The sequence below is a fragment of the Salmo salar genome, chromosome 16 (genome assembly GCF_965601325.2).
Source record: "Salmo salar chromosome 16, fSalSal1, whole genome shotgun sequence".
Lineage (NCBI taxonomy): Eukaryota > Metazoa > Chordata > Actinopteri > Salmoniformes > Salmonidae > Salmo > Salmo salar.
Window position 1 is genome coordinate 22,768,697 of NC_138306.1, and position 24,596 is coordinate 22,793,292.

At 43.6% G+C, this 24,596-nt stretch overlaps 1 protein-coding gene across 2 annotated transcripts in view; it reads right to left on the minus strand.

Moving 5' to 3' along the window:
- Window positions 1–9,752, minus strand: part of LOC106573351 (excitatory amino acid transporter 2) — a 40,271-nt gene extending 30,519 nt beyond the window's left edge. Inside the window, exon 1 of one of the 2 annotated variants that reach the window (XM_014148325.3) lies at window positions 9,233–9,752. The gene's annotated coding sequence lies outside the window, so the exon portion shown is untranslated. The remainder of the gene's footprint in view (window positions 1–9,232) is intronic. The other variant, XM_014148326.3, reaches the window with a different exon arrangement.
- Window positions 9,753–24,596: the final 14,844 nt, after the last annotated feature.

Sequence of the window (24,596 nt, forward strand, 5' to 3'; positions counted from 1 at the left end):
TGTGCCCCCTCCCCTCCATTACCCCATTCCAGCACCCCCACTTCATCAACCCCTCCGTGGGCCCTTTCGTGACTCCCTCCCCGCTGACCTGAATTCCGCTGGAGCGGGTGCCAAGAGGATTGTGGGTGGTTTAGGGTTTGGAGAGAGCGCTTGAGAAAGTGGGGGGAATGGTGACCACCATAACACTTCCCTGGCCTGTACTAGCCCCCAGCACACCCCCGCCACCCCCTGCATACAAATACTAATCTTGGACTTCCGTCCTTGAGATGATGGTTATCTAAGTCACACGACGGGATGCCTTTCAAAAGAAGCGCACTTGAAATCTTGAAACCATTTAGATTGCAGTGAGATTCCACTAAAACAGAAATGTTGACCAATACACAGGTACAGTACAAAGTTGGGTCTGACGCAAACAATCTATGTGAGGAAAATGTATACATTTTGTCCATCTTGTGCAGTTTGATCTGAAAGAGTTTGTTGGAACTCCATAACCAGATTAATTTAGCTAGCTATCTCCGTTTTTGTACGGGACATGACAGACTGACATTGAACTCTTAGTTTGGCTTTGGCCGTTATCAGCTATCCTACAAACTGTAAATAGGAAAGTATGTTGGTGTAATGTCCTGTGTGTAGCTGGTGTAGAGAGTCAGGCGCAGGACGGCAGAAATGCGTAATCAACGTACTTTACTCAAAATACAAAAATACAAGGCAAATATACGAGCCCACAAATAACGGACCGATTTACAAAGAACAATCACTCCCAAACAAACATGGGGAACAGAGGGTTAAATAATAAACAGGTAATTGGGTGAGTGAAACCAGGTGTGTAAGACTAAGACAAAACAAATGGAAAATGCAAAGTGGATCGGCGGTGGCTAGAAGGCCGGTGACGTCGACCGCCGCCCGAACAAGGAGAGGGACCGACTTCGGCGGAAGTCGTGACAGTTGGACTGAATTCAAGGGGCAGCCTTTCAATTTCACTGAACATTACTATCATGTTCAGCTAAGGCAGACTACCGTAAAATACACTGTGTATAAAACATTAAGAACACCTGCTCTTTCCATGACATAGACTGACCAGGTGAATCCAGGTGAAAGCTATGATCCCTTATTGATGCCACTTGTTAAATCCACTTCAATCAGTGTAGATGAAGGGGAGGAGACAGGTTAAAGAAGGATTTTTAAGCCTTGATACAATTACATGGATTGTGTTAGTGTGCCATTCAGAGGGTGAATGGGCAAGAAAAAATATATAAGTGCCTTTGAACAGGTATGGTAGTAGGTTCCAGGCGCATCCAGTTTGTGTCTGCAACGCTGCCGGGTTTTTCACAGTTTCCAGTGTGTATCAAGAATGGTCCACCACCCAAAGGACATCCAGCCAACTTGACACAACCGTAGTAAGCATTGGAGTCAACATGGGTCAGCATCGCTGTGGAATGCTTTCAAAACCTTGTGGAGTCCATGCCTCGACAAATTGAGGCTGTTCTGAGGGAGGGGGGATGGGGTTCAACTCAATATTAGGAAGGTGTTCTTAATGTTTTCTACACTCAGTGTACATGCCCAAGGAAAACGTGTGTATTTTTCTGTCGAAGTAAAGGAAATACAACATGTCCATGTGACAGATGTCCACCTGTGTACTTTGCCCCTCTCCTGAGCACCAAACCAGGGAAGATAAAACCTAAATAGCTTGTTTATGCGATAGATCACGTTATCAGAATATATTTAGAGTTGTGATCTGTAATGCCATTCATCTTTCCTAGAAGCACAGTTTATGGTAATCTAGCAAACACTGAAAGCAAGCCTCAGGAAATGGATTATTCAAGGCAGTATCCAACTGCCGAGAGAAGGCGAGGAAAAGAAACAGCAAACAGCCATGAAAACACACTCAGGACTATATTATTTTCCCTTTGCAACTGCAACTAACAACACTACACAGACTATCTGCAGGGACCCAAAAGTTATTCTAAATTAGAGAAAAATGTTTTCGCTATGACCAGCGGAGATCTATGGGCGTACAGGCAGGCGGGTAGGCAGGCTGGTGAATGCCAGTGTGTATGTTCTGGTGCAGTCAAACAGAAAGGAAGAGAGCAAGGAAGGAGGCTTTTGTTTGTCCAACCCATGGGAATAGGGTCTCATTCTCTCTCAGCTCACTGACGACTGAAACACTGGAGTTACAGGGAGGACTACAGTGGCGAAAAGAGTAAGTATCCTTTAGAAAAGGGAGTCATATGAAGCAGATTGGAATACAGATGTAGGATCTTAATTTGAGCCAGTTTGCTGAAGGAAAATAATCCTGCAGCAACAGGAAATGTGAATTATTATGTGGATTATAATTAATGTACATTTGTGTAGGGGGTGATACATTTTTCGTAAAGGGAAAATCAAGTCTGAAATTTCAAACTTCAGATGCCTTTTTAAATCTCAAATACACTACACATTTTGAATTTCCTGCATTGGAAATGTATCTTGCAACAGGGTGGACGAAATTAAGATCCTATATCTGTAGTAGCATATTCTAGAGATAAGGATAAGGAAAGTGGTCGTGAGGGAAAAAGGAAGAGAGAGTAAAAGGGAGGGAGAAAAAGGGAAAAGCAATGGATTGATGAAATTGAAGGACCAGGGGAAAGAGTGAGAAAGACAGGGAAGGAGATGAGAAGAGAGGGAGCGAGAGAGGCATAAACAGATGGGATGATGAAGCAAAAAGACAGGAGATAAGAAACAGGTAAGAGTAGAGGAAAAGACAGACCGATAGACAGGGGCTAGAAAAGGGAACGACAGAGAGTAAGGCAGGGGAGAGTGGTGGAAGAAACAGAGAGCTAGACAGGGATAGTAGAGGGAGAGACAGAGAGAAGAGGATGGTGAACAGTTTGAGAAGGATCTGGATGGTACTTTGGCAGCTTCTGTATGTTCCCAGGGGGATTACTCAAGTGCTAGATGCTACAGAATGGCAGCGAGCCCACAGTGAAGCCCTATGAATGGAGCCACACAAAGACACACACATGCACACACACACACACACACACATGCACACACACACACACACACACACACACACACACACACACACACACACACACACACACACACACACACACACACACACACCACACACACACACACACACACACACACATATACATGCACACTCTCATCTTCGCTTCCCGTCCTTCGCTCCTCTGACCCTATTCTGCATATTTAACTGTCTCTTTTTTTAAATTCTTCCCTGCCCCCTAAACCCTCTATATCTTTTTCTCTGTCTCTCTCTCTCGTCTCCCTCTCTTTCTCAGTAGCAGTCTCCTCCAGTGCTGGCTGGGTCTCAGAGAAGCAGCAGATAGAGGTTGACTTCCCCTAGCCTGGCTGCCTGGTGACAAGTAACAGATGCCTGACGTCCAGGAGGCTGGCACTGCCCTGTGACCCCCTCAAAGGCTCAGTCTCTCATCCTCTCAGCAGCACACAATGCCCTACTGTCTATCTACCCACCACCATTACTACTACTATTACCCCTCTACCCATTTCGCTCCTCCAAAGAAAATACCTAATAGATCACTCTCTGTTCCCTCTCTCCCGGCCTCTCTCTCTCAAATGAAAAGTTCTCTCCTCCGCTGCCGGAAAATGAAAGTGTTTCACTTCCCTCCATTCTAGCTGAACTCCATTCTCCAGTGAGGATTCTGTTACACTGTAAAGCATCTGGATGACAATACAGAGCAAGGTGTCAGAACAAATCATATTTCAGAACAATGAGCTGTGAGGATCATTTCTCACTCTCAAGCCCTCACACCAATTCATGCACACACACAAACACACACACACACACACTCAAATGTGAGTAATTTTTGCCATGCAATCAAGCCTGGCTGTTATAATAATATAGGAAATACTCTTTGTGGTCTACCCCATATGGATAACCTATTATTGATGTAAATGTTTACTAGTCTTTCTAGTACAACATCTGCACCAGCGTGAAGGCAGTTTCAGTTATTTGATTTGTTTCATGTTTATTGTTTATTCACGCCATTCCACCATCTGGCGTGAAAACGTGTTTCCACTGCTCCGGAGTCCAATGGCGGCGAGCTTTACACCACTCCAGCCGACGCCTGGCATTGCGCATGGTGATCTTAGGCTTGTGTCTGGCTGCTCGGCCATGGAAACCCATTTCATGAAGCTCTTGGCGAACAGTTCTTGTGCATACGTTGCTTCCAGAGGCAGTTTGGAACAGAGGATTTTTATGTGCTACATGCTTCAGCACTCAGCGGTCCTGTTCAGTAAACTTGTGTGGCCTACCACTTTGCGGCTGAGCCGTTGTTGCTTCTAGACATTTCCGCTTCACAATAGCAGCACTTGACCGGGGCAGCTCTAGCAGGGCAGACAAACTGACTTGTTGGAAAGGTGGCATCCTATGACGGTGTCACCTTTAAAGTCACTGAGCTCTTCAGTAAGGCCATTCCACTGACAATGTTTGTCTATTGAGGTTGCATGGTTGTGTGCTTGATTGTATACACCTGTCAGCAACCGGTGTGGCTGAAATAGCTGAATTCACTAATTTGAAGGGGTGTCCACATACTTTTGTATATATAGTGTATCTATCAATTAGGGCAAACAAAGCATATAAGATTGTATGTTTTGTTTCTTTTGAGCAGCTACTCCCTATTCCGGCCGATATTCACAATCTGCCTTGGTTAGCACATCTCTACACACACACACATACACATACTGTATACACACATACGGTACATACACAGACCTTGTACCTTGAGTGATATGTACCATAATTAAACTAACATGTCTTCACAGATGTTTCAGATAATAGATTCTGATAAATATGGCTTTAGCTCGGTCCACTTCCATTTGTAGATCAGCACCCCTCCAGGGTTTAACTTTGTGTGTGTGTGCATGTGTGTGTGTGTGTGTGTAACTGGGCACCATCAAAGCCATTCAATGTTGATCTCATGTCTCTTGGGCTAAAAAACATTTAACGTGAGCTATTTTTTTGAAATAAAAACACCACTGAGAACCTATTTTACCCATGTTGAGATTGTATCAGTCCCCTTCCACTTCATATTTGTCTTCTTGAGTTTTCTTTTGTTCCTCAACAGACCACCATAGACAATACACGGCATAATCCAGGAAGGATTCTGCATAATCTCTCATAGACTCAGAGTAATGCAGCTCCTTTTCCCAGATTAACTGACTAACCTCAGATACTACAATCAGACCAAGAGGGTCCTCTAGGAAATTACAAAATCAATGAGCACTGTACATCTCCTTCTCCTCCTCTGGACTTTCACATGGAGTCACCAATAAAGACAATACTAAACGACAAGGATATAACAGAAACACATTCATGTAGATTCTTGTAAATGGCTGTTGACAAACCAATCCCTGTCCAGATACACACATGAAATGGCACACTGTGCACTTGAGCATACAGTACATTAAGCTCTCCCCGAATGACTGCTGTGTATTCATTCATGTACGACAGCAGCCAGCGAGTGCTGTAGTATAGGAGAGCAGCCTCCGGGCTCAGGACAGAACATATTAGTTGCATGGACACTTTCCACTTTACCACTCCATATTCTCCTTCCAATTACACAAGGCCACATTTCACCAGATCCTGGCCTGAGGACATTTATCACATACATCTCCAGCCACCCACAGTCCTTACAGACTGACTCCCACTGGAGGATGAAATATTCATTAGTAGTCTTCTTATCAAAGCCCCTGTAGTCCTGACAGAGACACCCCCTCTGCCGGTTTTGACGATCACCACCATCAATCAAGCAGCGATTGACGTTACATCTGGAAACATGTCCTCTGGTTTTGTTCAAATGACAGGCTGTGAGAATAATGTGAATGCAATCAAGTGCCAAGAGAGTATGTTTCCATGGTGACGATAGTGTGTGTGTTTGTGTGTGTGTGCATGCGTGTGTAATTGACGGGAAGTGGGGGCAGGGGGTATGGGGGGTGAAGTAATTGGTTCAAGGAAGGGGTGGTGAATATATACCACTTCCAACTTCACAAAATGTGTACATTTGGCAACTTGCACAAAAGGAAAATGAACATGTTATTCCCACTAAATATTAGGGTAAACATTCATGAAGTGCATAGGTCAAGACAAAAAGTGACTTTATCTTTACATATATTGACAGGGTCAGCTACGGAATGAGCAATCTAACATCATCAGTGAAATAACAAGGCACATGCCTTAACTTAATAAAAATAACCAAAAAATAAGACATGTAGAAGGAAGAATGCAAATCAATTACACTATATATACAAAAGTTTGTGGACACCTCTTCAAATTTGTTGATTCGGCTATTTCAGCCACACCAGTTGCTGACAGGTGTATAAAATCGAGCACACCACCATGCAATCTCCATAGACAACATTGGCAGTAGAAGAGCTCAGTGACATTCAACGTGGCACCGTCATTTGATGTCACCTTTCCAACAAGTCAGTTCATCAAATTTCTGCCCTGCTAGAGCTGCCCCGGTCAACTCTAAGTGCTGTTATTGTCAAGTGGAAACATCTAGGAGCAACAACCACTCAGCTGTGAAGTGGTAGGCCACACAAGCTCACAAAACGGGACTGCCGAGTGCTAAAGCACGTAGTGTGTAAAAATGATCTGTCGTCGGTTGCAATACACACTACTGAGTTCCAAACTGCCTCTGGAAGGAACTTCAGCACAATAACTGTTTATTTAACCAGGGAAGTCAGTTAAGAACAGATTCTTATTTACAATGATGGCCTACCACAGCCAAACTCTAACAACACTGGGCCAATTGTGCACCGCCCTATGGGACTCCCATAGCCAGTTGTGATACAGCCTGGAATTGAACCAGGGTCTGTAGTGACACCTCTAGGACTGATATGCAGTGCCTTAGACCGCTGCGCCACTCGGGAGCCCCTAAAACTGCAGCTGCACACAAGCCTAAGATCACTGTGCGCAATGCCAAGCATCGGCTGGAGTGGTGGAAAGCTACATTATACAATGACATTCTAGACGATTCTGTGCTTCCAATTTTGTGGCAAAAGTTTGGGAAAGGCCCTTTCCTGTTTCAGCATGAGACTGCCCCTGTGCCCAAAGCAAGGTCCATACAGAAATGGTTTGTGTAGATCGGTGTGGAAGAACTTGACTGGCCTGCACAGAGCCCTGACCTCAACCCCATCAAACACCTTTGGTCTGAATTGGAACGCCGACCGTGAGCCAATCCTAATCGCCCAACATCAGTGCCCGACCTCACTAATGCTCTTGTGGCTGAATGGAAGCAAGTCCCCTCAGCAATGTTCCAACATCAATTGAAAGCCTTCCCAGAAGAGTGGAAGCTGTTATAGCAGCAAAGGGGAACCAACTCCATATTAATGGCCATGATTTTGGAATGAGATGTTCGATGTGCAGGTGTCCATATACTTTCGATCATGTAGTGTAGTTCATATATATTTTTGCTTGATTAAGTATGGTAGACTATCAGTTAAATACAAACCATGAATTTAGATATCAGGAGAATATCCCCAAAACAAATATTTTAAACGCTCCTAGAGGAAATTGACAATTGTGAAAACAGTGAACATTTAACTCAAATGATGGTTTGATGAGCATGCACCTCTCTACAGTAACAACAGACCAGGGACTAGAAAAATGGCTTCATCGCTCACAACAAACCACTTTTGATAACACGACACCACAAGATAACTATGTTACCGAACACGTTTCTTTTTACGATTTACGCAACGGATATGGCTGTGTTGTAAACTATTGATAAGATACAGAATGAACGATAGAAAAGCTAACACCTAAAACACTAAAACAGCAATGATCTCTCTTCATCGTAGTCCTCTCTGGCTTGCGTTGAGAAGACCTGGCAGGATACCTACAGTCACGCGTGTGGGAATGCCTTGCGGCAAAGCAGATACGATGCAGCTCGCGAAAAATGTGCGCTTTGGCACAAAGGCACGGAGCCATTTGGTAGAGAAATTATATTAACCGGATTAGAAGCCCAGATGCAAGATACGTACGTAATTACCACACATTGTCTGTTTGCAAACATTGCCTCCTCAGTAGTAGACAAGATAAGTGTTTTATGACAGAAGCACACCTTGAATCTCACCCTTAGGGTAACGTGGGGTAACCAGCTCCCCCTAAAACCAATGTTCAGTTACTGACACAAGCAAAGTTTGGTAAAATGTGGTATGTGGATGATGGTCATGCATAGGCAAACAAACTATGAAGGGAAATAAGTGGCTAACGTTTTTGTTCTAATGTTTTTGGAAAAGGGGTGTGTTTCCCAAGTACCGGGGTAATGATTTGGACAATGCTAATTTAAGTACTGTTGACTTGCACTCACCTTAAATTGTACTGCTTTATTAAAAATGTAATTCAACGTTTATCGCTAAACAAGTGGGTTCTTTACCTTTAGACTCCCCTAATGGAATATACTGTATATATAGATATATATAAAACTTTTATAGATCTAATTTAATTAGATTATACATATAACTTTTTCCTTAGAATTTACCTTAGAATTGTTTTGTTGGTGACTTAAAAAATGTAGATGAGACAGATAACATTTTTAGTTGTGCAAGAGCAGTGGCTGCAGGGAGTGTTCAAATTTAGTTTTGTGACATAATGTGGTTTTTGTGACAATTACGGGTGTGGGGGGGGGGGGGGGCTTGTTACCCTACTGTTCCTTTTACTAGTTGCAGGACAATAATTTATGATATAAAACAATATGAAGACAATGTAGCAATTGTGAAGTGTTTTTTGGAGTCTAGAGAGAGTGCAGATTGCTGTGCTGCCTAAAATTGTGTCCACATGCACCTGTTTTGCCCACGCCGGTAATGTGAAGCGCAGTCTATTGTTTTCAGGAGGAGCGAGCTCCAACACTTTGATCCTGACCACGCTCTTATAATTGCAGTATATGAACATTTTGACCTTTTGATAGCTAACCACATTGCGACTTTACTTTAAGTTGTTGTAAAGAAGCATGAATAATAATAATAGTAATGATGATAGTGACAAAAATTGTAATAATGATAACAATTAGAATTAGAATAATTAGGTAGCCTATATAATTCATTACCATGTGCTGATCATCATTATTATAGTTTATCATGTATTATTAGGCCTACTGCAAGAATTATTCTTATTTTTATTATTATTATCCTCCCCACTTTTGCCAAAAGCGTATGTCCTGTAAACATGTAATGTGCATACATGATAATAATTGCCTCTCACCTTTGTATTCAATCTCAGAGTTATTGGAAAATAAGTTTGTCTCTCTTCTTCTCCCTTCTCCGAGTCTCGCGCATCCGCTTCAGAGATGTTCAACTGCTGAAATGCAAGCCTTCAGTGGGTCCAGGGCATGAGCGAGAGCAGCACCAGAAACCAAACAGACAGATTTCTATCACAGTAATCCGTGGAGCTCTGTGCTCAACAATCCCACTGAATGAGCTCTGCCTTACTTCGCTCCTTTGCGCTTTCACTTCCCCCACCTCCCCTCCTCCTGTTCACCCCTTTTCTTCTCTGAATGCCGATCCTCGAAGGTTGACGGTACAATCTTGATGCCCCCACCCATCTTTATTAATGTTTAACCACTTTTACCTTCTTATAACACATGCTTTTGCTCCTCTGTGTCTGTATGTATCTGTGTGTGTGTGTGTGTGTGTGCGTGTGTGTTTGTTCTAGGGGTGTCAGTATCAGGTCAGGTGTAGCGTTGACAGGTTAACAACAAGTTCACTATTCTCTATTGCAAGCACTAACGGTTATATTGGGGGTATGGAATGAACTGGCAGTTGCACTCTAAAAAATGCTGGGTTGTTTGGTTGACTCAACTGCTGAGTTGCAGGCGTTGGGTCACTTAGTTGTGTTGTTTTCTTTAGAAACTGCTGGGTTATTGATGCTGGGTTATTGGTGCTGGGTTATTGAGATATGACCCAGCCGTTCAGATCAGAAGACTGGAGGCATAGTTTAGTAGGGGCGTGGCTTTCAGATAGTTATTTTTAGCCACCCATGAGATTAAATGTCATTCCTGTTCAATTACATTTTTGTACCTTCAATGATGATTACAGAAGTATATGAGTTTCCTAAAACCCTGTGTAAATCCCATTGTTGGCATACAATAAATTGGTATACCTTATTAGGCAATAAGGCGGTGTACATTATTATAATATGTATTTGGGGGTGTCAGGTAGCTTGGTGGTTGAAATCTGCCCTTCTTCCCTTTAGCAAGGCAGTTAACCCCCAACAACAACTGTTCCCTGGGCGCAGATGACATTGATTAAGGCAGCCTGCACAACTATCTGATTCAGAGGGGTTGAGTTAAAGGCTGAATACACATTTCGGTTGAATGCATTCAGTTGGGCAACTGACTAGGTAATCTTAATATTATAGAAGAATGTGTAATAAAAAAACGCAGAATGTAAACTTAACATGATGAACAGGGATTACATTTACTCTCACTGGTGGCCAATAAGATCTAGCTGAAAGCCATGCCCCTTACAAGCCACGCCTCCTGAAAATAACCTAAGGATTACATTCAAAAAGACCCAGCTGCTAGGTTAACCCAGCATGAGAGTAAAAAATACCCATGTTTGGGTAATCCCAACCACACAACATTTTGGGTTATTCACACAACCCAACTAGCTGGGTCAAAATATACGAAGGTGTGTTCTGCCTAATGTTTACTCAGCGCTGGGTTACCAAATAAACCAAATGTAGTTGTTTTTAACCCAGCATTTTTTTAGAATGTGTTTGGTCAACCACGCTCATGTAATGAGTAACCTTGCCTGAGACCTGAAAACTCCCCAAGCAAATGTCTAGGCTTTAACTCTGCAGTCTAATTCGACTGAGCGTTCAAATTCAGCTGGTCACCAATTTCAGTCGGTCACATTGGTGCCTTTATCGGGACTCGGTCAGTTAATGTATTAGCTGCTGCGGTCGTTGTGGAGCGATGGAGAAGGTCAAAGGTGACTGCCGTGTAGCAGAGGTGGTTGGGTGAACCACATGCGATGTGTAACCTTGCCTTAAACCTGATGACTCATGCTAGCTCACCTTGTTACTGGCTGAAAGCTTTAGCTCAGTGGATTTACTGTGTCACACTTGTCATTATCATAGCCATATAGTATGGCCAGTAACCGAAAGGTTGCAAGATTGAATCCCCGAGCTGACAAGGTAAAAATCTGTCGTTCTGCCCCTGAACAAGGCAGTTAACCCACTGTTCCTAGGCCGTCATTGAAAATAAGAATTTGTTTTCGTAACGGATAAAATAAATAAATAAATAGTATGACACTTTGGACTAGAAAGCTTTGGCTATTTGGTGGGTCCTCACACAGACATACAGTGCTGATTCCTGGCAGGTGGATTTCATTGGTACTTTACCACGTGGATTCAATTACAGTAGTAGCACAACAACGTCCACATGGTCTACTACGACACTGTTCTGGCACATCCTCCGTCTCTGACCCATGACCATAGAGGACAACATATGCGCAGGAACCACAACATATTTACCAGACACCCACAATGTGACCTCATGTAGATTATGTAATAACTCAAAGGTGCTACAAGGATTCTGGGGAGACAGTGATGTTTGGTGGTAATGAATATGGACAGAAAGAAGGAAAGGGATGATGACAGTGTGATAGGAACAGACATGTGCAGAAGGGAACTTTCTCAAAGTTGTTTTAGCTATGTGGAGTATGATGAAGGAAACATGATAAATTGATGGGAGAGTGAGTGCTAGGGCCCCAATAGGGTGTTTGGTCGCCCCTAGGTTATAGGTTGGCAAGTAGCCTAGAGGTTAGAGCGTTGGGCCAGTAACAGAAAGGTTGCTAGTTGGAATCCCTGAAAAATCTGTCAATGTGCCCTTGAGCAAGGCTGTTAACCCTAATTGCTCCAGGGTTGCGGTTGATAATGGCAGATCCTTTCTGTGACCCCATTCTCCAAGGGTTTCTCAGGGAGAGTGGGATATGCAAAAATCTCATGTCCAATTAAATACACACCTAATTATGATAACTGTCTTTTCATGCTAGGCAAGGATAATATATTGTAATTGTATTTCCAGGTGCACCATTGAAGCCATGTGTAGACTGTTAGACCATATGACTTCTTATAGCACAAGGGTTCTAACATGTGTTTATGGTACGCTGTAGTATGCAATTTTGGCTGCTGTCCAGGTGTATTTAGCACATGTCCTTTAGTCCATAGGCACCTGTGCAATGGGGCAAATGGAGCAGCTGCACCCCCACTTTCAAAATAGATCTTTCAAAATAGATCATGATCCATTCGGTCATTTGTCATTTTCAATGACTAGTAATGTTTTGAGCTAGTCTGTATTAAAATATATATGTCCATTTTATAGATGATATAATAATTAACAGATTGCATTTTGCACCCCCGTCGCCTCAAGATGAATGGTTTTTGCTTTGCTCCTGCGCGCTGCTGTTATTGTTCCTTGCAGTTAGAAAGCACTAGTTGTACCACTGGTGTTTAAAATGAAAAGGCACCTGCAAAAGAAAATTGTTAATCTATTTTGTTGTGCTGTAGTTATATTTGTATCGTCGTTTCATGTTCGATTGTGTTGGTCCAATGGTGTTGTTACACGTAAGTTGAGCTGCATGCACCACGAGCAAATGAGTTGTATCATTTCACTTTGTCTTTAAGAACCATGATTTCCCTTTGCTCTAGTGCAGACTCTGACTCTGAGTAGCCTACCAAAGGATGCACCTTAGCAGAAAACTGCATGTTCCGTAGCTGGCAGGCTGTCAATGAGTAGCTCACAAGTAGATAGTGAGAAATAATCAGTAGGCCACAGGAGGCTGCTGGGGGAGGATGGCTCGTAATAATGCTGGAATGGCGCGAATGGAATGGCATCAAGCATGCAGTACCAGTCAAAAGTTTGGACACACCTACTTATTCAAGGGTTTTTCTTTATTTTTACTATTTTCTACATTGTATAAAAGTAGTGAAGACATCAAAACTATGAAATAACACGTATGGAATCATGTATTAACCAAACTGTTAAACAAATCAAAATATAATTGAGATTCTGCCTTGATGACAGCTCAAATTCAAATCCTTATTGGGTAAAACTATATTATTTTTGCCATTATTGATTTTTGTGAGAGTCACAGAGATGGAAGGGTTTCAGACCTGTCAATCGATGACAATGGGTGGGATTTTCAGGGAATGCGGCGGTATGTTTGTGAATTTTTCTAAATAGAAAAACAGAAGTACCTTATCTACATTAGTATGCATAACCTTTGCTATGAGACTCAAAATTGAGTTCAGGTGCATCCCGTTTCCATTGATCATCCTTGAGATGTTTCTACAACTTGATTGGAGTCCACCTGTGGTAAATTCAATTGATTGGACATGATTTGGAAAGGCACACACCTGTCTATATATTGTCCCGGAGTTGACAGTACATGTCAGAGCAACAACGAAGCCATGAGGTCGAAGGAATTGTCCGTAGAGCTCAGAGACAGGATTGTGTCGAGGTACACATCTGGGGAAGGGTACCAAAACATTTCTGGAGCATTAAAGGACCAAACACAGTGGCCTCCATTCTTAAATGGAAGAAGTTTGGAACCACCAAGACTCTTCCTAGAAATGGCCACCAGGCCAAACTGAACAATCAGGGGAAAAGGGCCTTGATCAGGCAGGTGACCAAGAACCCAATGGACACTGACAGAGTTCCACTGTGGAGATGGGAGAACCTTCCAGAAGGACAACCATCTCTCCAGCACTCCACCAACCAGGCCTTTATGGTAGAGTGACCAGACGGAAGCCACTCGTCAGTAAAAGGTACATGACAGCTCACTTGGAGTTTGCCAAAATGAACCTCAAGACTCTCAGACCATGAGAAACAAGATTCTCATGTCTAATGAAACTAAGATTGAACTCTTTGGCATGAATGCCAAGCGTCATGTCTGGATGAAACCTGGCACCATCCCTACGGTGAAGCATGGTGATGGCAGCATTAAGCTCTGGGGATGTTATCCAGCGGCAGGGACTGGGAGACTAGTCAACACTCAGCCAATACAACGCAGGAGTGGCTTCAGGACAAGTCTCTGAATATCCTTGAGTGGCCCAGCCAGAGCCCGGACTTAACCCGATCGAACATCTCTGGAGAGACCTGAAAATTACTCTGCAGCGACGTTCCCCATCCAACCTGACAGAGCTTGAGAGGATCTGGAAAGAAGAATGGGAGAAACTCCCCAAATACAGGTGTGCCAAGCTTGTAGCGTCATACCCAAGACTCGAGGCTGAAATCGCTGCCAAAGATGCTTCAACAAGTACTGAGTAAAGGGTCACATGTAAATGTGATATTTCAGTTACATTTTGTATGTACAGGTACATTTGCAAAAATGTAAAAAAAAATAAACAAATAAAAAAACATTTTTGCTTTGTCATTATGGGGTATTGTGTGTAGATTGATGAAAAAAACGATTTAATCAATGTTAGAATAAGGCTGTAACATAACCAAATGTGAAAAAAGTCAAGGGGTCTGAATACTTTCTAAAATCACTGTATTTGCAGTAAAATCACTGTATTTGCAACATAATTCAAACAGCCCTTGCACATCTGAACTTACTTTGTTGCAGGTGCATTGTATCTCTGTTCTTCATTAAGCTTTATGTATCGGCCTCAAGGACGTTGTCAGAGCTTTTGTGAGTATTTTTAATTTGCACCCTTATGAAGACATTGCTCCACCCACATCAAGGAAAAATAAACATGTGTTACCAAATATAACAATGTGCATTTCATAAATATTCTAATAAAGTGTGTACATGAAACGTATCAAACACATTTGTAAAACCACAATGAGGACATCACCCTATCAAATAATTTGGTATAGAGCTGGCTGAAATGATTAATGACAAGACATTAGTTCATGTTCACATTTAGAACATTACATGCATGGGTATCATCATTAAGACCTTTTGGGAATAATGCCTGGAGGGTGAAAAACCCAAAATAATCTCTATTCCTATGTGCTATTTATATCACCTCCCCTGTCTGATATCTTAACTTTCTCTATGCCACAAAATCTAAAGGTAGAAATGTCATGTTTTAGGTCATTAAAATGTACTGCGACAGGACAATCCCTGTCATTTCTCCTAATTTAACTTTTATGTTCACTAATTCTCTGTTTGAGAGAACGAGAGGTTTTTCCTTTATAACACAGCCCACATGGACATTTAATCATGTAGATAACATGGTTGGAGGAGCACGTAATACTGTCATTAATTTGGAACCGTTTTCCTGTATGTGTGTGGCAGAAATATTCCCACTTCATGTTGTTGCACTGTGCCCTCTGCATTTCTAGCTACCGTGCGGAAGAGGGCGTAAAAGAGCCTGGCTCGTGTTCTTTTGTGGCTGGCGGTTAGCTTGGGCCAACGACGCGTAAATTGCGACCTCTCCTATATACTGTAAATTGTAGGTTCTTAAATTCAGCTGGCAAAGCTGCATCAGATGATAAAACACACCAGTGATTCTTGACAGCATCTCCCTCCCACTTTGCTCAAGTTCAAAATATATGTGGTGTTGAACATTACTGAGTGTTCTTTAGCTCTAGTGGGTATTTTTTGCATCAGTTCATCTCGTAATTTCCCTAGTGCCATATTAAGAGCTTCATCTACGCATTTTGTACGGTAGCCTCTTGTTAGAAACCTATTGCGCATCTCCACTGCTTTTTCTAGATAGTCCTCTGTGGAGTGGCATAAACGGCGCAGCCTGAAAAACTGGCTTCTTTGAAGTCATCTTTTTAATGGCTCTGGGTGAAAGCTGTCCCCCTGTAATATAGTATTTCTGTCTGTTTCTTTTCGGTACAGAGTTAGGGTTCCATTTGATTTCTCAATCCACATAGCGAGGTATTGAACACGGTTAGTGTCACATTAAGTAGTGAATTTGAGATTAGAGTAATGTAATAAAGTCTGACAGCTCTTCTACCATTCTTCCCCATATGGAAACAATGTGGTCAATATCGATACCACTTCAGGATTTTATTCAAGAATGGATTTCCATTTTTATTGTTAACCAAACGTTCTTCAAATAGACCCACATAAAGGTTAGCATAGCTTGGACCGAATGGAGCCCATCACTGTTCCATTAGTTTGGATGTAGTATTCATCATCAAACCTGAAATAGTTCAAAGTGAAAACATATTCAGCCAGCTCTAGAGTAAAGCTTGTTGGTGGATATTCGTTGGTATTTCGGTCTCTCAGCTAGTTGAGCTACGGCTAGTACATATTTTGTCCCAAGCCATTGTATTTATCAGGAGTCGACTGTTTCACTCTTTCATGCGCAAGTGCTTTATGGGTGAGGTTGGTGCTGTTCCTTGTGCTGGTTTTATTAATGTATAATAATTGTTGAATATCCTATATGTTTAATGTACTGTATGTCTAAGGGGAGGGGTGTTAAAGGCTACAAAGCTATATACACTGAGTATACCAAACATTAGGAACATCTTCCTGATATTGAGTTGATCTTGCCAATTCACCCTCTGAATGGCACACACACACAATCCATGTCTCAATTGACTGAATGCTTAAAAATCCTTTAACCTGTCTCCTCCCCTTCATCTACACTGATTGAAGTGGATTTGACGTCAATAAGAAATCATATCTTTCACCTGGTCAGTCTGTGTCATAGAAAGAGCTCTTTATGTATTGTATACTCAGTGTAGATGACTCTGTAATGAAAGGAACATTAACCCTAGCCATAATGGGCTTGCACCCCCATGGCCTGTGGCCTCCGAGGGGCAATCACGGAAGTGCGTTAGAGAGTAATAAAGCCATCGTTTCCTGGGGAATGCCTCTGGTAGTGGTTAGGGAGGGAAGATATAGATATTGTGTTGTATGGTGGGAGGTGGGTGTAGCTCAAGACTGAACCATAAGCTTAAGCCTCATCTTTGAATGGGTGATTTAAAACCAATAACAACATCAGGAGTACAGAGTGTATTACTGTTAACCAGTAGAGGGGTAGGCTCTAGGCTACCTCTGGTTTGTTGCTGTGTTTATATTCAAGGTATCCAGGGTCACTCTCGCTCTCTCTCTCTATCCCTCTCTGTGAGCAGCAGTTACCTGCTCCAGAATTCTATACATGGTTTCTGCTGTGGTGGAAGCCAAATAAACTAAGGTATCTATTCAATCTGTAAAGCTGAAGCATTACAGATTCTGCAATAGAAATATGAAGGTCATTTCCGATTGAGCCGACATATGCAGCATTTACCGTGAGTGCAGCCTCTGCTGAAGCGGAAACACTGCCTTTAAATTTCTATCACGATTTAAAGGTGACCTTCTGCGATTTGACTTGAATAGAGCCCTAAGTTACATTGTTGCCTCTGCCTGGGAACCTTCATCAGAGGCCTGCATATGGATGACTGATGGTGAAATCACATCCTGGGCTTAAAACGCACAACAAAACGTGTGTGTGCATGTGTGTGCAGTAATATGTGAATATACGTGTGCTTGTGTGTGCAAATCTATTTGTCTGTGCATGTACAGTATTTGACTGAATAATATACAGCGTACAGTGTTCTGTTTGGTGCCTAAAGTCCCTCACTGCCAAGCAGAGGGTGAAGGTGGAGAAGGAGATGGAGAGGGAGGGGTAGCAGGCAGGGTGAGTAGATCCGGAGCTAGGGTGGTGGTGGTTGAGTGTGGGTGTGTGTGTGTGTGTGTCGTGTGGTAGATATAGCGAGGGGAGGTAAACACATCACAGAACACCTGAGAAGAGATTAAATGTAAATGCATGGTCTCCATGGACACGGCAAAACCCTGAGGACATCACAAGACTACTGCCACAGCTCTCCCGTGTTGGCAGGAAAGAGAGCCATCTCTTTGTTGTGTAATTCCCTGTCCCTGGAGCGCCAATGACTGTGTTGCATGTTTGTATGTGTTGTGTGTGTGTGTTGCGTGTACGCGTACACTTAAAAATAAAGGTGCAAGTTGGAACCAAATAAGGTTCTTGATAGCAATGCCGTAGGGGAACCATTTTAGGGTCTCTGAAGAACCATAAATGGGATGGTTCTTTGAAGAACCATACAGAAATCCCAAACTAGATATTTTTTGGCCCTCCAGGACCGGAATTGAATAGCCATGCTGTATTTGCATATTTCCCAGTGCCTTTTGAGCTAGACTTAGATTTACCAGTACCATCCATGACTGTGTTCACTGGTAACTGTCATGCCCTGATCTGATTCACCTGTCCTTGTGCTTGTCTCACCCGCCCCCCCCCCCCCCCCCCCCTCCAGGTGTCGCCCATCTTCCCCATTATCACCTGTGTACTTATAAATGTGTTTTCTGTTTGTCCGTTGTCAGTTCGTCTTGTTTGTCAAGCTAACCAGTGTTCATCTTGTCTGCTCCTGTCTTTTCCCTGCCTCTCTTTTACTCGTCCTCCTGGTTTTTGACCCTTACCTGCCCTGACCTTGTACCCGCCTGCCTGACCACTCTGCCTGCCCCTGGGCCTGCCTGCCATCCTGTATCTTTGTCCCACCTCTGGATTATTGACCTCTGCCTACCCTGACCCTGAGCCTGCCGTCCTGTACCTCTGTCCCACCTCTGGATTATTGACCTCTGCCTACCCTGACCCTGAGCCTGCCGTCCTGTACCTCTGTCCCACCTCTGGATTATTGACCTCTGCCTACCCTGACCCTGAGCCTGCCTGCCGTCCGGTACCTTTGCTCCACCTCTGGATTACTGAACTCTGCCTGTCCCTGACCCTGAGCCTGCCTGCCTTGACCTGTCATTTGCCTGCCCCTGGTGTTATAATAAAAATGGTTACTTCACACGGTCTGCACTTGAGTCTTACCTTGTATCCTGATAGTACGACCTGGCCATGACTGACCCAGCAGATTCGAGCCAGCTGCGCGACGTCATCTCCTCCCAAGGAGCCGCCATCAGGAGGCACGAGGAATTGCTTCGTGGCCTTATAGAGGTGGTCCAAACGTTGGCTGAATGCCATGACTGGGCATTGAACAGTTTGCTGGAGCAATTCCGCGGGTTGTCTGGGAGGCAGCTTACCACGGTGGTAACCCTGCAGCTCCTCAGCGCCTCAGCTGCTGTCAGCACCGTCTCATCGGCCACTCCACTTTCTTGGGAGACCAGTTTACACCCCCCCCCCCCACCCCCCGGAATTCTTCAATGGAGAGTGGAGCACCTGTTGGGCATTTCTAGCTCAGTGTGCCCTCATTTTCGAGCATCAGCCCTCTTCCTTCCCCTCGGATCGCTCCAAGGTAGCCTATCTCACCACGTTGATGTCTGGGAGGGCTCTCACCTGGGCTACTGTTGTATGGGAACAGCAGCCTGCCATATGCGTTAGTCTGGAGGGGTTCGTGGAAGAGGTGAATGTTTTTTTCCGCCCCATTCTCTGGGAGAGAAGATGCCCGGGAGCTAATCCAGCTTCGGCAGGACTCCTGCAGCGTGGCTGACTACGCGGTGGATTTCCGCACGTTGGCAGTGGAGAGTGCTTGGAACCAGGATGCACTGTTCGATGTGTTCCCGCACGATGTCTCGGAGGAGGTCAAGGATGAGCTTGTTGCTCGTGAGTTACCTACGGATCTCAATTTCCTCATCGCTTTGACCATCCGTATCGATGGGCAACTACGGGAACGACGGAGGGAGAGGAAATTCGACTTTGCTCACACGTCCAGGGATTCCACCGTGCCTCCGAGTCATCCCGGAGGTCCCCGACGATCCCATTGCCGAGAGAACCCGAGGTCTCCCGACCTGCCCCGAGAATCGGCTGAGTCGCCGCTTCCCGAGCCTATGCAAATAGGTAGAGCTGGGCTATCGGCAGTGGAACAGCAATACAGGATCAACACAGTTGTCTGTATTGCGGGACTCTTGTTAATTTTGTGTCCCCTTGTCCTTTAAAGAGATCAGGCTCACTGGTAGGAGCGAGTACTCTGGTGGGTCATATGGAGAACTTTCCTGCTTCCCTTGCTCGCACCCATGTTCCTGCCATTCTGCTGTGGGGTAGCCAGTCTAAATCTCTCTGGGTCCTCATCGACTCTGGGGCCAATAAGAGTTTTTTGGACGCTACCCTGGCTTCTGAGCTAAACATCCCCACTCAGCCCCTCTCCACTCCCATGGAGGTTAGAGCGCTGGGAGGGTACGCTATAGGCCGGGTCACTCATATTGCCACTCCCATCAAGCTACGGGTGTCAGGGAATCTCAGCGAGACTATTCAATTCCTGCTCATCAAGTCTCCTCAGATTCCCGTGGTATTGGGATTCTCCTGGCTCCAGCAACACAATCCCCTCGTTAACTGGTCTACTGGTGTCATCGTGGGCTGGAGCCCATCCTGCCACACTCATTGCCTGAAGCCAGGTCTGCCTGCTCCGGGACCTTTTCCGGGAGGCTTGGAAATTGCCCCGGACCTCTCTGCCAGCCCCGCAGAGTACCAGGACCTCTGGGAAAGGTTCAATAAGGCCCGGGCCACTTCGCTTCCGCTGCACTTACCGGTGTCCAAGAAGGTCAAGCCTGAGGCTCTGGCATGCCGCTATAGTGCCGTGGCTACACCCCCGGAAGCCGAGACCTTCCCCCCTCCGCCCCCCGCTCCAAGATCATTAGCCCCTCTGCGGTTCGTCCTCTGTTGCCCCGTACCCTCCGTATTTTTCCTACCGTTTCTGTCTATAGAGTTAAAACCATGTCTGACTACCCCTTGTCTCCTGTTTCCAAATGAGTGCCTATTGAGTTAGACTTAGATTTACCAGTACCATCCATGACTGTGTTCACTGGTGACTGTCATGCCCTGATCTGTTTCTCCTGTTTTTGTGCTTGTCTCCACCCCCTCCAGGTGTCACCCATCTTCATCATTATCCCTGTGTCCTTATATCTGTGTTTTCTGTTTGTCTGTTGCCAGTTCGTCTTGTTTGTCAAGCTTACCAGCGTTCGTCCTGTCTGCTCCTGTCTTTTCCCTGCCTCTCTTTTTCTCATCCTCCTGCTTTTTGACGCTTGCCTGTCCTTTTGGAATTTTTATTCACCTGCAACTTGCATTCAGAAAGACCGCCGGGGTTGGGAAAACTAACAAATGAGACTACATTAAACATCTAAACTACCACCATTTCAGTAATGGTTGCGATAAGTCCAAGTAACAGATTGGAATAGATTAGAAAAATGTATGCTATTTATAATTGAATAGCATAAGATTAATTAAGCAATCAATGCAAAACATACAGTTGAAGTCAGAAGTTTATATACACTTAGATTGGAGTCATTAAAACTAGTTTTTCAAGCACTCCACAAATTTCTTGTTAACAAACTATAGTTTTGACAAGTTGGTTAGGACATCTACTTTGTGTATAACACAAGTAATTTTTCCAACAATTGTTTACAGACAGATTATTTCACTTATAATTCACTGTATCACAATTCCAGTGGGTCAGACATTTACATACACTAAGTTGACTGTGCCTTTAAACAGCTTGGAATATTCCAGAAAATGTTGTCATAGCTTTAGAAGCTTTTGATAGGCTAATTGACATCCTTTGAGTCAATTGGAGGTGTACCTGTGGATGTATTTCAAGACCTACCTTCAAACTCAGTGCCTCTTTGCTTGACATCATGGGAAAATCAAAAGAAATCCGCCAAGACCTAAAAAAAAATTGTAGACATCCACAAGTGCAGTTAATCCTTGGGAGCAATTTCCAAACGCCTGAAGGTACCACATTCATCTGTACAAACAATAGTGGGACCACGTACTTTGGTGCAAAAAGTGAAAATCAATCCCAGAACAACAGCAAAGGACCCTGTGAAGATGTTGGAGGAAACAGGTACAAAGGTATCTATATCCACAGTAAAACAAGTACTATATCGACATAACCTGAAAGGCCGCTCAGCAAGGAAGAAGCCACTGCTCCAAAACCGCCATAAAAAGCCAGATTTATGTTTACAACTGCACATGGGGACATTTTGGAGAAATGTCTGGTCTGATGAAACAAAAATAGAACTATTTGGCCATAATGACCATCGTTATGTTTGGAAGAAAAAGGGGGAGGCTTGCAAGCCGAAGAACACCATCCCAACCATGAAGCACGGGGGTGGCAGCATCATGTTGTGGGGGTGCTTTGCTGCAGGAGGGACTGGTGCACCTTACAAAATAGATGGCATCATGAGGGAGAAAAATTATGTGGATATATTGAAGCAACATCCCAAGACATCAGTCAGGAAGTTGAAGCTTGGTTGCAAATGGGTCTTCCAAATGGACAATGACCTCAAACATACTTCCAAAGTTGTGGCAAAATGGCTTAAGGACAACAAAGTCAAGGTATTGGAGTGGCCATCATAAAGCACTGACCTCAATCCTATAGAAAATGTTTGCGCAGAACTGAAAAAACATGTGTAAGCAAGGATGCCTACAAACCTGACTCAGTTACACTAGTTCTGTCAGGAGGAATGGGCCAAAATTCACCCAACTTATTGTGGGAACCTTGTGGAAGGCTACCCGAAATGTTTGACCCAAGTTAAACAATTTAAAGGCAATGCTACCAAATACTAATTGAGTGTATGTGAATAAAAGAAATAAAAGCTGAAATAAATCATTCTCTCTATTATTACATTTCACATTCTCTACTATTACATTTCACATTCTTAAAATAAAGTGGTGATCCTAACTGACCTAAGACAGGGAATTTTTGCTAGGATTAAATGTCAGAAATTGTGAAAAACTGAGTTTAAATGTATTTGGCTAAGGTGTATGTAAACTTCTGACTTCAACTGCAGATATTAAAAATGTAAATTCTACCTGCAGCATGCTGGGAAATATGATAGTGATGGGCGTGGTTTCGGTTCAACTCTGGTCATTAACGCCAACATTGGGGTTCTTTAACGCCACTGAGTGTTAATTGTTAACTGAAAAATCAACAATTTGCTGTGTGCTATGAAATTGACACATCTGCAGGAATCTTCCATACATTTAAAGAACATTTTAGAATTTTTAAGAACCTTAACAGCTGAGGAAGAACCATTTAATAACCTTTATTTTATTTTTTGTGTAGCATAGGAGGCTGGTGGGAGGAGCTACAGCATAAGAAGACAGGCTCATTGTAATGGCTGGAATGGAATCAATGGAATGGTACCAAACACATGAATACAATGTGTTTGACTCCGTTCCGTTGATCCCATTTTAGCCATTACAATGAGCCCATAGTCATATAGCTCACATCCTCTGGTGTGTAGAGCCATCAGCGCCGAGCTCTAAAGAACATGCAATGCTAGCGGGATCCACACTACAGCTGGGATTGACTGTGAAACTGGACTGTGAATGGGCATTTAGTGTATGTCAGGTGTCAAGCGCCTTGCCCCTCCGCCTCTTAAGTGCAAACACACTATAGAGCCTTCATTGCATCCCTTTTGTCAGCATCCCTTTTGTCAAGTGCTTTCCACTGGTCTCAGGGTCATTCTCTAGTTCCCAGCAGATGAGTCAGGTTATGGTGAAGTGTTGGCCCACTCTACTGAGGATGGCCAGTGAGTTAACAGGGGCCTGAGAACGTGTCTGCTTCCAGCCTGGGTAGAATAGATCTCTCCTCAGGGGAATTTGAGGCCTAAACGAGGCCCTTGTCCATTTCCAGTAAACAGCCAGAGAAAAGAGACAAAAAAGCTTTCATAAATCTTGTTCCTGTGTACAAGAGAGTAAACTGTCTCTAGGTTGCCGTCCATCCAAAGGTTTTATTGAACTTCGATCTCCCTCCAAGTATTCTTTGTACAGGCTGTTCCTGCCAGGGCAGTGAGGGTCCAAGGGAAGGCTATGGCCAGAATGTCATTGTTGCCAACATTAGGTTTTCTACAATATGATGCAGAGGAGGCAGGTCGCAGGAGATATAGGAGGACAGGGTCATTGTAATGGCTGGAATGGAATAAATGGAATGGAGGCGAACATGTGGTTTCGATATGTTTGATGTGTATGAGAACTTTCCATTTATTCTATTCCAGCCATTACAATGAGCCCTTCCTCCTATGGCTCCTCCCATCAGCCTTCTCTGATGTGCCGTCTCTCAGCATGCATATGCAATATTGCAGGTGTTGTCGAAGCACCTCCAAAGATCCTTCCGTCATATTCCTGTGCAATCAAAGATCTCACTGACATTTCCATTTCACATTGTCATGAGGCCACAATTGTTTTTTAAATCTGAAACAGTATACGCTACTGGTCAAAAGTTTTAGAACACCGACTCATTCAAGGGTTTTTCTTTATTTTTACTACTTTCTACATTGTAGAATAATAGTGAAGACATCAAAACTATGAAATAACATAAATGGAATCATTTAGTAACCAAATAAGTGTAAAACAAATCAAAATATATTTTATATTTGAGATTCTTGAAATAGCCACCCTTTGCCTTGACAACAGCTTTGCAAACTCTTGGCATTCTCTGAACCAGCTTCACCTGGAATGCTTTTCAAACAGTCTTGAAGGAGTTCCCACATATGCTGAGCACTTGTTGGATGCTTTTCCTTCACTCTGTGGTCCGACTCATCCCAAATCATCTCAATTTGGTTAAGGTCGGGTCATCTGATGCAGCACTCCATCACTCTCCTTCTTAGTAAAATAGCCCTTACTTGGAGGTGTGTTGGGTCATTGTCCTGTTGAAAAACAA